The sequence below is a fragment of the Mirounga angustirostris genome, unplaced genomic scaffold (genome assembly GCF_029215605.1).
Source record: "Mirounga angustirostris isolate CCGP_5_RB_7025 unplaced genomic scaffold, mMirAng1.0.hap1 SCAF_10, whole genome shotgun sequence".
In the NCBI taxonomy this organism is placed as follows: Eukaryota; Metazoa; Chordata; class Mammalia; order Carnivora; family Phocidae; genus Mirounga; species Mirounga angustirostris.
Window position 1 is genome coordinate 3,193,462 of NW_026991718.1, and position 13,714 is coordinate 3,207,175.

A 13,714-nucleotide genomic window follows, 5' to 3' on the forward strand; every position below is an offset into this window, starting at 1 on the left:
AAACTACCTTTCATAAGCCTCAGCTCAACCCCTGTGACATAGGCAGGAAATGATATTAGCACTCCCGCTTTAGAAATAAGGAAACTGAGGCTTACAGGTGGTTGGTTAAAAGCCCTGCACGCCATAAGCAAACACGAACCGCTGACTCGAGGCTAAGTTAGAAGAGGCGAGAGCCCTAAAAGCAGTGACAAAACCTACAAAGAACACAAGAAAGCCCTCAGTGGCTCATTTTACAATTGTAAATGACACCCTGTGGATTGATGTGCCCGCCTCCCTCAGACAAGCGACGAGCAGACCCTCCGTGAACACGAGCAGAGATGCACACAGGCCAGCCACCCTTAGATGGAGTCGGGCGACGGGTGGTCGAGCTCCTACCGCTGACGCAAGTCACATGGACGCAAGAACAGAAAATCGTGCAACTTCTAAGTCTGTGTGGCTGTGCAAGCTAACTAACTTCATGCAAAACGGGAGAAGAGACAGTTCCTGAAGAGATGAAAAATGCAAAAAAAGATTCTTTGGAACCCTGATACCTCTTTTTTTGTTTTTAGGGGTTTTTTTAGTGAGCTTTATGCCCAATGTGGGGCTTGAACTCATGACCCCAAGACCGAGCTTGGCAGGCTCTACTGTCTGAGCCAGCCAGGCGCCAGGAACCCTGATACTTCTTACAGGGAATCATTTTGCAAAAAATACAAATAAACCATCACATCAATGTTCGATGTAGATTTTAACATATGGTGCTTACCGAGAAGTAAGCAGCTAACCCTGCAGCTAAGCACAAGCAGTATGAACAACATTTCTGTACGACTGCTTCCGCATGACCTCGTGCCCCAGTGGTATTCACAACAACGCTGTGGGTACGAGGCCTTTCAGACCAACGAACTAAGGACAAGCAAAAGTGCAATGAAGCAAATGCCCAAGGGCACAGGCCTGGGCCTGAAACCACCTCTGTTTTGGTTCCAGAGCCCCCTTCCCGACTTCATGGCCCTCAGCTGTGGGCCACACCGGTCCCTGACGGGTGACCATCTCCTGCAGCGAGGCTGAACCCATGCCCTCGCCTCTGCGGCTGCTCACACGGCCCTGGAGGACCCGCCGGCCAACCTATTGTAGTCACAACCAAGAGAAAGCTGGTAACTGGATGGTGTGACCACATGTCTGCATCCCGGCCCCTCATCTGTAAGACGAGGACATCGGCCTGGATGACCCGCAAGATCCAATTCCAGCTCCGACTGCCCCAAGATGAAGCCTGAAAGGGCATCTTTAATAATTAAGCGAAATGGCACTCTGCTCTCTTGTTCTCACAATAAAGCATCCTTCCCCCCCGGCAGTGAACAAACTCAAGGTTATTGTGCAGAATCTGAAGATTTCGAAGGTGGCAGGACCCTGGGCTGTTATTCCGACAGCGTTGTTTGAAAGAAATAAGGCCAGAAATGGGAAGTGATGGGCAGCGCTCCCCACCTCACAGAGATGGAGCTGGACTCTGACTTCCCAATTCCCGGTCCTGGGATCGTCCCTCCGTGCATGCCACGGGATTGGCCTGGTGTAGTTTTCCCACCACAAATAATCGGAAATTGCTTTGATTATCTTTAGCTACCCGCTCTATTGAACAACTTATCTGCAAATCTGAAAATGCCTCCTCTTGGAAGCAGGGCATCTGTTCCATAATTCTTAATAAATGATGACAAGGTCATGGCCCCACCTGGCAATACGCTCCCGGGAACTCTCCTCAACACCGAAAGGGGCTGCTTTAACTGACCGCTGAATGTTTTTTACAAAGAAGACCACCTGGATGGCTACTCTCTCAAGCACAGGAAGAAGCAAGGGTTGGCAAGGCTGGGAAGAAATTGGAACCCATGTGCACTGTTGGTAGGAATGCAAAATGGTGCCACACTATGAATGGAACAGTACAGAACACAGTTCCTCGGAAAATTAAAAATAGAATTACCATATGACCCAGCCATTCCACTTCAAAATATATACCCAAGAAAACCAAAAGCAGGGTCAAAGAGACATTTGCACACCCATACTCACAGAAGCGTTCTCACAATGGCCAAAAGGTGGAAACCACCCAAGTGTCTATCGATGGATGAGTAGATAAATAAACTGTGGTACATACACACAATGGGCTATGAGTCAGCCTTAAAAAAGAAGAAAATTCAGATATACGTTATATATACAACATGGATAAACCCAGAGGACATCACGCTAAGTAAAATAAGCCAGTCACAAAAGGACAAATACCATACATAGGCTTCTCCTTCTACGTAAACCCCCAGAAACCGGAAGCAGAACCAAGATTACCAGGGGCTGCGGGGAGGAAGGAAGCACAGTTAGTGTTTAATGGGTTAGAGCTTCATTCAGGAGAAGAAACCAAAGCTGGAGCCGGATGGTGATGACGGTGACACGAGAGTGTGAATCTGCTTACACGACGTGTACTGAACTTTAAAAAACATTAAAATGATTAGGACAGTAACCATTTCTGTTATGTATGTTTTACCACCATTTTAAAGGGGTGAGGGGGAATGCTGTACTAACCGGAACTCATTTCAGGAAGGCGACTACTGTTTGCTTGGGCCCAGGAGGCCTGGGACAGGCTTTCCGGGGAGGGCAGTGCCCAGTTCAGCCCCGGCACCCGCTTGGCTGAGGGGCGCAGGCAAGTTGGGGGCAAGCATGGCTCTTCTTCATCTCTGCTCTTCCAGGATGTTTTCTAAAGAAGTGCTGGGCAAATACTGGAAGAATACAAGACTAGACCAGCTGGACGCCAGCTCCCAACTTCACTTGCTCAGTTCCATTGGAAGGAGACGGCTCAAGGAAGAAGCTAATTGGATTTACCTAAAGATAAGAAGCCAGACAAGCCAGCCGGAGAGGCACGCACCTCCCTGCACCTGCCCGTTACTCTCATGACTGCCCTGGCCTCCTGGTGCTCACCAAGACACAGGATCCGGCAGTAAAGGCAGTCTTGTGAAGAAGAAAGCATCTTAATTACCTGCAGAGTAACCAAAGTACGACCTGTAAAGAACAAAACAAAATGCTTCCGTATCCAGTTAAATAGCTCTGAGGTCCCAGCTCTGCATTCACGCCATGCCAAATTACTTTTAAATCTGTTGATTTCAATCTCAACATTGGGCAGAAAATGGCTGCTTCCCCTGACAGGGCTTCATTTATCACATGAAACAGGATTCCACAACCTATTTCAGAAGTTTTTCAAGGAGAGATAAGCCAAACCTATAAACACCCTCTGTCTGGCCAAACGAAGGCTCTTTAAACTATGCTGTGGATTTTCAGAGCAATTCTGAGGTTAAGAAATGTGTTAAAAAATATATATATATATATAGGGGCGCCTGGGTGGCTCAGTCGTTAAGCGTCTGCCTTCGGCTCAGGTCATGGTCCCAGGGTCCTGGGATCGAGCCCCACATTGGGCTCCCTGCTCCGCGGGAAGCCTGTTTCTCCCTCTCCCACTCCCCCTGCTTGTGTTCCCTCTCTCACTGTTTCTCTCTCTGTCAAATAAATAAATAAAATCTTTAAAAACATATATATAATTAATATGTTTTATTATAATCATTTATATATATTATTATAATAATTATAATTATATATTATATAATTAATCATGTTGTTATATATATTATAATTAGTATTAGTATTAATTATATATTGTATTATATATTATTATTATATATTATACATTTAATATTGAATATTATTACTACTTATTAAATATCCTTAAATATTATGTAATTATAATTATTGTATATGGTTACAATTATATATCATATATACATTTATTATATAATGTATTATGTAATATATAATGTAATGTAATATATAGTGTAATATATATTAACTAATATATAATATAAATATAATGTATTTCTATAATTAATAATATTATATTTTTACATTATATATTATATTATATATTATATATATTATATAATATATTAAAATAAATATATATAGTAATATATATAATTAATATATAATTATATGTGGCGTTTTTTAACGTGGTATCTTCTAGCCTTCCAGAAGATTTCTTAGGCTAATTTTCTGAGGCTATTACATCTCATGGGAGTACCATCTTTTCAGATAGTCTTCCCTGAATTGGAAACTACTACAGTGCTTACATTAGAGATAGACAGATAGAACATTGAGGAACATAAAAATCCAAAAGTATACGTCCACCTGGGATTCTGCTTACAACATTAATAATACAGTGTGTTCAACGTGAATTGCATCAACTATTAAATATGAGGACTCGAATTACTTTAGGCTAAGGCTCTTACCTGTCAATTCTGAAATTGCTTGTTCTACTCATTTGATATGCAAGTGGATAAAAGTGATTTTAATTCCCTTTCCAATTCTTTCAACTAGAACGCTATCAAAGGCACGTTATCTTGGAAATAACGGTCTCTCCACCTTAATTTTGTGGGTTTGCTCCTGGGAAATGAAATTGGGTAGGCAACCTCTAAACATGTGCTTCTCTTCTCCCCTTCTCGGAGAAGGCTGAAGGTCAGGACTCCCGCCTTAACCAAGGTCAAAATGAATGCAAAGCTGCCTCAGTGAATACAACCCTCAGAAGCACCATCTTACATCTCACCTGTCCCTCCCTTTCTATGCCCTTCTCTTTAAGAACAGAGTGTCCCGCAGGAGTTCCACAATCCCTCCTTAAACTGCACTTCACACTGCCTCCTCCAGGTCCTCGCCTGGCTGTCCTGGATACCTCGTCCATAAACACACCCAAAACAACTCATGGTTTTGAGAACTGAACCTCCTCCTCAGCCCTCCAGCTCAGTGAACGACCTGATTTCCCATCCAGGGCAGTGGATGAATGTGAGCCGCCATTTTGTCAGGTGGCTGGACAGACCCCACTGGCCAAGCTGGTCTGTTCCACCAAGGACCGGGAGGAGGCTGGCTCATCTCTGGGCACCCAGCCCCCCACGATGTGCCTGGCCCATCCCAGGGGCCCAGGAAATGTCTGAAGTCATACAAGGCCACATTTCTTGACTCCTCAGGCTGTACTGGACTACATTCTTCAATATCTGCCAGGAGCCGAATTTTATTTATTTTGTTTTTCCGTCTATGAAACTAGGTACCTCTGGGATGATTTGTTTGAATTAAATCTATATGGTGATGGTCTTCCAAAGGTGAAAGTGCTTTGTTGGCTTGGAACACCTCTCCACTGGTACCATGGGAACAGAGGATGCAGGGTCAAAGCTGCCTCCGTCATGCGTTCCAAATGTATGCCGCGGAGTCAGGGACTGGAGCTCAGAGACGGGACCTCTGGGGACCACTGCGGGAGCCAGGGTGGAGCAGTGGGCGGTGGGAGGACCGAGTGTGTGTTGTGGAGGCAGCTTCATTGGTCCTCAGGGCTGTCGGGGCCACACAGGTGCGCACAATCCTCTAACGTTTTAACGCGCAATGGCTTGGCAAGCCATCACGTAAAGAGAAATGAGGAACCGAGAGCGAGCTAGGAAAAACCACCTAGCAGAGGCTAACCTCTGATTCCTCTTCGAGAGGACATCCAAAATGAAACAGAATTCCAGGCACTCTGAGGACACAAACCTCCTGCGTATACGAGGTGAACTTTTTGTCCCTCATCACAGTCCCAAGGCCGAACCTTATTTTCATGAGGCTCTCGGTGGAGCTGCAGGTGCGGCTTGGCTTAGCAGGCCTCGTCCCTGACACCATGGCCAGGAACCCCAGGGTAATGGCTGGAGGCGAGGAGGACAAAATGATGGTGATGGGAAAGACTCCAGTGGGCTTGGGGCACCACAGCGGGTGTCCTCCACCAACTCTGGAGAGGAATACTCTGAAGTCATCAGACCAGCGCCCGCATTCATGCTCCAAACCCTTGACGTATCACTAAGTGAATCCCAGGAAAGGGGCCACGCGAACCTCCACGCTACATTTGTACAGCACTTCACAAGGCACAGAAAACCTTCACGTGAGTGAGCTCTGAGCTCATGTGCTAAAAATCTAAGCAACCCTGTGCAGCACTCGAAACCAACATTACTGCCCCTCTCTGATGAGGAGCCCAGGGTGCCAGGTTTGCGTGGTGTTCAGAGTGGCGCGACCAGTGGCAGAGTTGAGGGCAGGAGCCCAGGCTGAACCCCGAGACCCCCCTGTTCTCTGCATAGTGCTGCCTCCCCCCATCTTGGTGCATGAAACTGGTATAAATGGGTGACGCCCAGTCAAAGAAAGTCAGCCATGTGGCTTTAGCAAAACAGATGGCAATCGTTTAGATCCAAATGTCAAATAATCTTCAGCCCATGTGGACAGGATATCCAGTGCTGTAGAGATGATCACAGATTGTAATTAGAGTCAGAATTACAGAGAGGACCTTCCAGAGCCGGCAGGGAAAGCACAGTCTAGGAGACCAAGCTTCTACGGAGAGCTGACTCAGAGGGAGTGAGCTCACCATCAATGGTGGTCTCATCAAAGAGTCTAAACAACCCTCTGGCAAAAAGGTTGTGGAGGGACTTCAAGAACTCAGCGGTGCTGTAAGTTCACGATCCTGTGACCTGGCCTTAGCAACATCATGAAACCAAGCCTTCATCCCAAGCAAGAAACCAAGGGTTGCGAGGGGGAAGGGGTTTGTTTGGGGGTTTTTGTCCCATCACAAAAACAGTCCAGATGTGCAGACCACAAGGTGCAGACCCACCACCCCAGAAGCAGCGCAGCAACTCCGAGAACAAGGGGGCAAGCGCTACAATTTAAAAACTAGAAGAAATTAAGAACGGCAATCATTCTCTCCCAGGAACGTAAAGCTCATGAAGACAATGCCCCAAACGAAATTCGCTGCAGACACGGTTTAAGTAACAGGCTCGTAAGGCTTTTCTTGCCAAAAAAGCAGGCCGTGAAACACAAAGGATGAGAGGCTAAAAAACAGAAATCGTACAAAACCTGGGGTCAGATGGCCAGGATGTGATCGTCCCCCTCCAAAATTTGCAAGCTCTGTGCATGGGAGCAAGGTACGAACACCATGTCTCTGACGGGACCTAACCAGCTGTCATCGTGAGCGTGACACAAAATGATCCCCTAGAAAAGGTCTCTGCCCTTGGAAAGCCGGGGGCAAACGTTACCAGCGTCCCTACCTCCCTGAGTAAGTGACTAGACCCATCGGACTTGGTCGCTGGCTCTCAATGTGGTATTTTCACAAGTACTCACACCCTCTTTAGTACTCCACCTCAGGGTCCTCTGGGAGGTAAACCAGAACCTCAAGGACTGAAAAGTCAAAACGGCCTCCTTTAAGTTGCGAGACTTTTCTGGCGCGTTCATCCTCAGAATGAGTCATCATTTCCTGGGACCAGCCTGCCTCTCACCAGTGCCTGCTCACACATGCATTCTGCCCCCGCTACCCTCACGGCAGGTGCTTAGGGAACACCTGTGGAATCCAGGTTTATGGTACATCCGGGGAGCTCCTCGACTGGAAAACCAACCCCACATCAGCCTGGGGTGAGGCCTCCCACTTCATGTTCCTGTTATCAGCAACAGGGACACACCTGGATACACAACCAGCTGGTCTCAAGGGCCAACAGACACCGACCAATTTCACTGTCGGGTCCCAGCCCGCCACCTGCTTTGGTTAAAGGAGCACATCTGAGAGGCTTCTAAACATCCAGAGTTTTCCAGCAACACCAGGCAAAGATAATGCAGCAGCGAACCAGTGTGACACAAACCACTGCCCATTCTCACCCGCCACGCAAGTTGGGACGCTGCCCGGGGGGTGACAATAATAGAGTTTAAACTACTTGTTTACCATAATGATGCAAAGGATAGAATTTTCCCCATCTTGCAGAGAAGGAAACGGAGCTTTAGAGTTGATGTAACTTGCTCAGGGTCCCAGTGCAAGGAAGGGACAGAACAGCACTGGAATCCAGGTTAAGTCTGTATCCAGCATTGTGACAATCCTACAACCCTCCCGTATGACTTGACAGTCCAATCTATGTATAGGGAAGCACACACAGACTTCATATTCCATATGCAGGGAAGTGTAATGCACAGCAAGCGCAAATATCTTCACTTCTCCAATGATGAGGCCAAGATGATCCAAGAGGTACATGTGAATCGATTTCTTTCTTTTCCCTAAGCGAGTGTCTGGCTTGGAAATGGGTCTGCTTGCTCCGGAGATAGGCCTGTGCGTGCTGGTAGGTCCCAGAGCAGCAGGTCAGCCCCTCCCCCTGCCATCTCCAGGTGGCCCGCAGGTAAAGCCAGGAGCCCTGAAAAGGGCTCATTCCTTCGCAGTTAAAGAAGAAAAAGGGCAGAGATTTTGCTAGTAAAGTCTGAATACTCGGGGATAAAATCTCCTCCTCCTCTTTTTATCCTGATCTACAGTAAATATCTGAAAGTTGTCTCTGAGGACAGGTGAGTGAGAGACCAATACCACCCCCCCACTTCCTGCCCAGATCATTCCTCCTTTCAGGCAGCAAAGATTTCACAGATGCTCACCCTGCACCTGGCTGTGGGTATGGCCCCAGGGAAAGTTCGTTCCTGTCCTTGAGAAGCAGGAAGTCTTCTATCTTAATTGGCTCAGTTATCAACGACTGAATATTGAGGTCCCTTTATAACTTTCCCAAAAACTGAAGAATTTGCCTTGGGGAGTGAGCACCCTGTCACTAGGAGTATTTAAACCATTCGGCTTTTAGTCAGGACTGTTCTTCCTCAGGAATGCAATAAAGATTGCCTCCCTGGGGTTCTCCCCACAGGTCCTTGAAGGCCCAGGAGGTCTCATTCTGCATTCTCCCCGTTGTCCTGAGGCCATCAGAGGACAGCAAAGTGACTGCCCCTTGCACCCTAACATGCTAGGAACGCGCTGTCAGCACCCCAGCCGGGCCTCAGAGAGACGAGGGTGGGGCCTCCACTCACCAGCCCCCTGCGTTCTCCTCTGAGCACATTCTGTGTCTCCATGTCTGGGATGCGCATCTGACCAACTCTGAGCGAGAACACAAACATCACGCTGCTCCTGGGGCTGGCCAAGATCACATTCACCTGGGAGGTTATGAGGTAAGTGCTGGTATTCAGCCAAAGCATTGAAAAACAAAAACAAACAAAAAAAGACAATTTCAAAGAAATCCCCAAAATGGCCTAATGACTAAGAAGACTTGCAAGGAAATGAAATTGGTTTATACGTAGTGTATCTTCCTCTTGTGATTTATATTAACAGCGAAGAAGTCTTCAGAGCATTGCGAGTTGACTTATCAATTGGTAGGAGTGATCAATTACACATAAATGACAAGAAAAGGAAATATGATGGGGTTGCAGCAGGAGGCAGAGGAAAGAATACGGGTCTCGGAGTCAAGATACCTAAGTTTCCTCCCCACCCTGCCACACGGGGGGCACACTTCCTTCCCTCCCTGAGGGTTCTGGACTGAGGAAACCCACCGGCTTCCCTGAGTAGCTCCACAGTCCTCACCATAGTGCTAAGACAAGCTTCTTAAACAAAAGAGTAAAGTTCTGTGCTCCTCAACACCCTTGGGGAATCGGGGACTTCGCTGGCAGGCCAGCATGCTCCAGGAAACACTCCCCTCCAAAATAAGAAAATACACTAGAAAAGCTCGAGATGCTTCTAGAAAGCTTGCAAGTCAGACTAATACTTCCTGCAGAAAAACCAGCTGGCCCGAGCCTTCCCCCACCAAAGCCCTTCCCGAGTTAAGCAGGCAGAAAATACAGAGTTCTTGCTCATCACAGCTCAGCTTCAGGACCAGGGGAAGGAGCGAGCCAGCTCCAGGAGGATCCTGCAGGGAGGAGCGTGTGCAGGAAGTATGGAGAGTGTGTGTCCCGGGGGAGGGGGCTGTTGCCTACTGTGCAGGACAAAGAGAAAGAGCAAAGGCCTGGGGACTCTTCTCCTCCTTCGACACCCCCCCACCCCCCGCCAACCACGGGCAGGAGCGCCCCACGCTGGAGCTAATCTGTACAATTCCCCGCACAGGGAAGATGCACGAGAGCAATCTTGTGTGGTTCCAGAAGCGTAGCACAGTAAACGCATTGTCAAGATGAGGGAATGGAGGTCTCATAACTTCTTGCCTAGTGATTACATCAGAAGAATCGTCTTTTCACCCAAAATCAACAGACTCTTTCTCTGGACTTCACAACTTGCCAAGAACCTCTGCTTTCTTGGAAGTTCTGCCAAAATTCAAAACCCTGGCCAGAGCGTTCATGACCCTGCAGTTTTTGCTACCACCACCCGTCTCTACAAGATTAAAGTCCGTTTAAGATGGCCTCACACTAACCCAATAGGAGAAATGGGCAAAATACAGGGAGAGGTCACAGAGAGAAAAGTCCATTCGGTTAGTGATACATGAGAAGATACTCAACCCCATTCATAGTTGAAGATAGGCAAAGGCGGCCTCTCAGATGGTCTAGACTCAGAGCATCTCGTAAAAACCGCAGAGTTGGTGACAGCTGGGGAAACCAAGTCATCACCCACTGCTGGTGGGTAATAAACAAGGTGAGCACTGGGGCACGTTCATTTCTGGCATGTAATTCCCCAGCAATCCTACTGCTGTAAGATCCATGTACAGAACCATAATTGCGCATTGACTGTAATAGGAAAATTAGAAACAATTTAAATATCTGTAGGACTCTGGTTAAATAAACGATGTAACAGAATATCATAAGCCTGCTTAAAAAAAAGAAACATGGAGAGGTAGTCCCACAAATACTAAATCCACAAAGGTATACTGAGTGAAAGGGTACAAAAATATTGATAAAATGAATCCATTTTAAGAATTACATTTACACATACTGAGCTGCACACACACACAAAAAAAGTTCGGGACTGATTTACATACCAAACAAGGTCCCCAGGCTGAGCCCTGGAGACCAGGTCTGGGAAACAAGACCTTTGCTTTCACCATTAATATGTCCATAGTGTTGGTTCTGGCTTTTGATTTTTATGTGCATATGTATTACTTGAACAGTAACTTTTAGAGACCTCAGAGAACTGGGTGAGGGATGGAAAACTCTGGCCCCTCAGTGTTGGGGTCTCCGGTCAATGGACTGCTGGGACAAGAAGGGGTGACAGGGGGGTTCCTGCTTTGGTCAGAAAGGTCAGAGGGTGACCACTCAGCTCCTCCAGCATTGGGATTTTGCAACACTTGGATCTTATAATCCCATGTGATGAGTGTTCTCGGGTCCCTGCCAAGGAGCACAAAAGGCCTGGACAGTAGGGGACGGAGATATCTACACCACAGGGCGGCCAATGCACCGGGCCAAACCACTGCAGGTTTAGACCCCGATCCTCTAGCTCTTAACTATTTAACTCACTAAACGAGCACAAGGTTTGCATCCTCTCTCTACACACCTGCAGGGTCCATGTTTGTGTCTTGGTCAAAAAGAACGTCCTGTTTCTGTGACTTCCACTTCTGTAGGACCCCCCACCCACTCCACTCCAGCAATTCATGAAGGGTTAACTATCACCTGATGTTCAAGAGTGTTGCCTACAGCTCAGGGGATAAGAATGAAGACTCTCCTGGAGGCAGGTGGTTGACATTCAGATCCCCGCTCTGCCACCCACTAACCTGTGACCACGAGCTAATTACTAACCTCAGCCTCAGTTTCGTATCTGTAAAACAGGATGAACACTGTCCGCCTCAGAGGATTAGTGGCGTATGTAAAGTACTTCCCAGAGTACAGGCACCAAATGCAAGCCACGTGCTAATCCTGAGGTCACAAATGGCTCCTGGATTCCGAATGAAGGCTCTTGCCTTAACTATTTAAATTGCATCCTCCCAAAAAGAGAGGGGCAAGGAATCTCATAGGTTAAAACTAATACAGAAATATTAGAAGGGTATGTTTCTATTACCATAGGGTAATAATACATTTGTTCAAAAATCTGAGCCCAAAGGCCACCCCAAGATTGGGCAGCATTCTGCGATTATGCAGAATTCACCGGCAGGGAATTCTTTTGCAGAAGCAGTTGCCAAGGAGAACATCTTGTTGAGCAGCTGCGCCCTGTTATCCCCTGACCTGTTGCTTATTTCTTGTCTCTTGTAAACCAAAGGGTACGCCTAGTGAGACCTGTGAATGCAGAGAAAGATTTTGCCAAAAAGAGAAAGGACACATATCTAAGGAGACACAGGGACCTCTGGGAACAAGGCACACAGGGTCAGTGTGCTCACAGTGTCCCAGAAGCGGCCAGCAGACAGGTGTGTCTCGATCACAGGGTCTGTAGTCAGCTTCGTGAGCAATGCAGAGGACATTGCACGGAGGAGCAACCAGACCGCTGATACAGAGCCATGAATGTCCTAAAGCCGGTAGCTTTGTTCTGGAAAGCCCCAGCATTCGGTACAGGCAAAAAATTCTAAGTTGTTGGAGGAATCACACAACTTGGTCAAGGGGTTAAAAGATGTGGCCATGATCACCAGCCTGAAAAGCTCCCTGCTCCTCTCCAGCCTGAGCCCCGTCCATTCACTTCCTCCCGACCTCTCAGCTGGGCAGTGGACGTGGCCCAGCCACCCTGAGCCAGTCCCCAGCAGGCAGTGGCTGCCGTGGGCCAGGAGGAAGCCAGAGCCTGTGGTTGCGCGGCCCCCCTCCCCACACACCCATGCACTCTTCCTCACTCACCAACCCTCCCTCCCTCCCTCCACTGGAGCACGTGATCACAAACACACACTTATACACACACACGCACGCACGCACGCAGGTGCACACACATATCACAGGCTAAAACAAGTTTGACAATATCAGATATCTCCCCTTCTATTTCACTTTTTTCAAATGTCTTTGGGCCAACTAAACTGATTTTATGACCAGGAGGTCACAAACTACACTGGGACAAACACTGACCTGTGCCTAGAGCCAGAGCTCTGCAGAGCTGTACTCTTCCTCACGATACTCACACTCCAGCCAATACTCCAGCCTGCCCACAGCCCAGCGCAGCCCAGCCCAGCCTCTGCCCCTGCTCACTTCTTATGTCTTAGTTTGTTGAATAAAAGGTGGGGAGCGGGGAGGGGGAGGATGTGGGAAGAGGATGAGGTGCACAGGTAAGTGGGGAGGACACAGGAAGGAAGGGGGCAGGCAGATGCAGGACATCAGGACACCAAGGGTGCCTTCAGGGCCCTGGGGTCCCCCTGAGCTGGACCTGCTGCCAGGTGCTGCTAAAGCAGGTATTAGGCCCCTCACTCACCGCTTAGAAAGTTCCCATTTCAGAAATGGCCAGCCGACAGGCACTTGGAGTCTTCCATAAATGAAGAATTAAGTTGGGCCTCGCCTGCCTTTTTTTCACAAATGCCACTCCAATTTTAAGTGAGTGGGCTTAGCCCATAATAAACTGAGCCAGAACTCAATGAAATGTAAAGTGTGACGTCCCCCTTCCCAGGGAGCTCGCCCCAGCGCTGACAGTGGGCCACTGATCCATCCTGACCTGCTATACACCTCAACAGCTCCAGAGTTCGTCCCCCGGTCACGCTGCGGGAGTTGCTGTGCAAACAGGTCAAGGCACTAGCCTCAGTGTCCCAACTGGATTGCGGCCTTCTCGGTGTTTCTCAAAAATGCCCCAAAAGCTTCCCCAATTGGTGTGACCCCCCCCCCCGCCCCGGTCCACCAGCCCTCCCCTGCAAGAAGCTGCCGGCAACCCTCACCCATACCCATCCGAATGCTTGCCCAAATCAGTTTGTCTTGTGTACCCTGAACCCAGGAGAGAGAGGATCCAGGAGAGGCCAATTCACAATAGGAGAGGGGGGGTGGGGAGGGGCCAGTGTTGGTCAGAACTGTCTCA

The 13,714-nt window shown here is 48.1% G+C and overlaps 1 protein-coding gene across 7 annotated transcripts in view; it reads right to left on the reverse strand.

Annotated features, from left to right (window-relative positions):
* The window catches only part of LPIN1 (lipin 1), a 131,340-nt gene that overhangs the window by 56,528 nt on the left and 61,098 nt on the right, over positions 1 to 13,714 (reverse strand). The window lies entirely within an intron of this gene.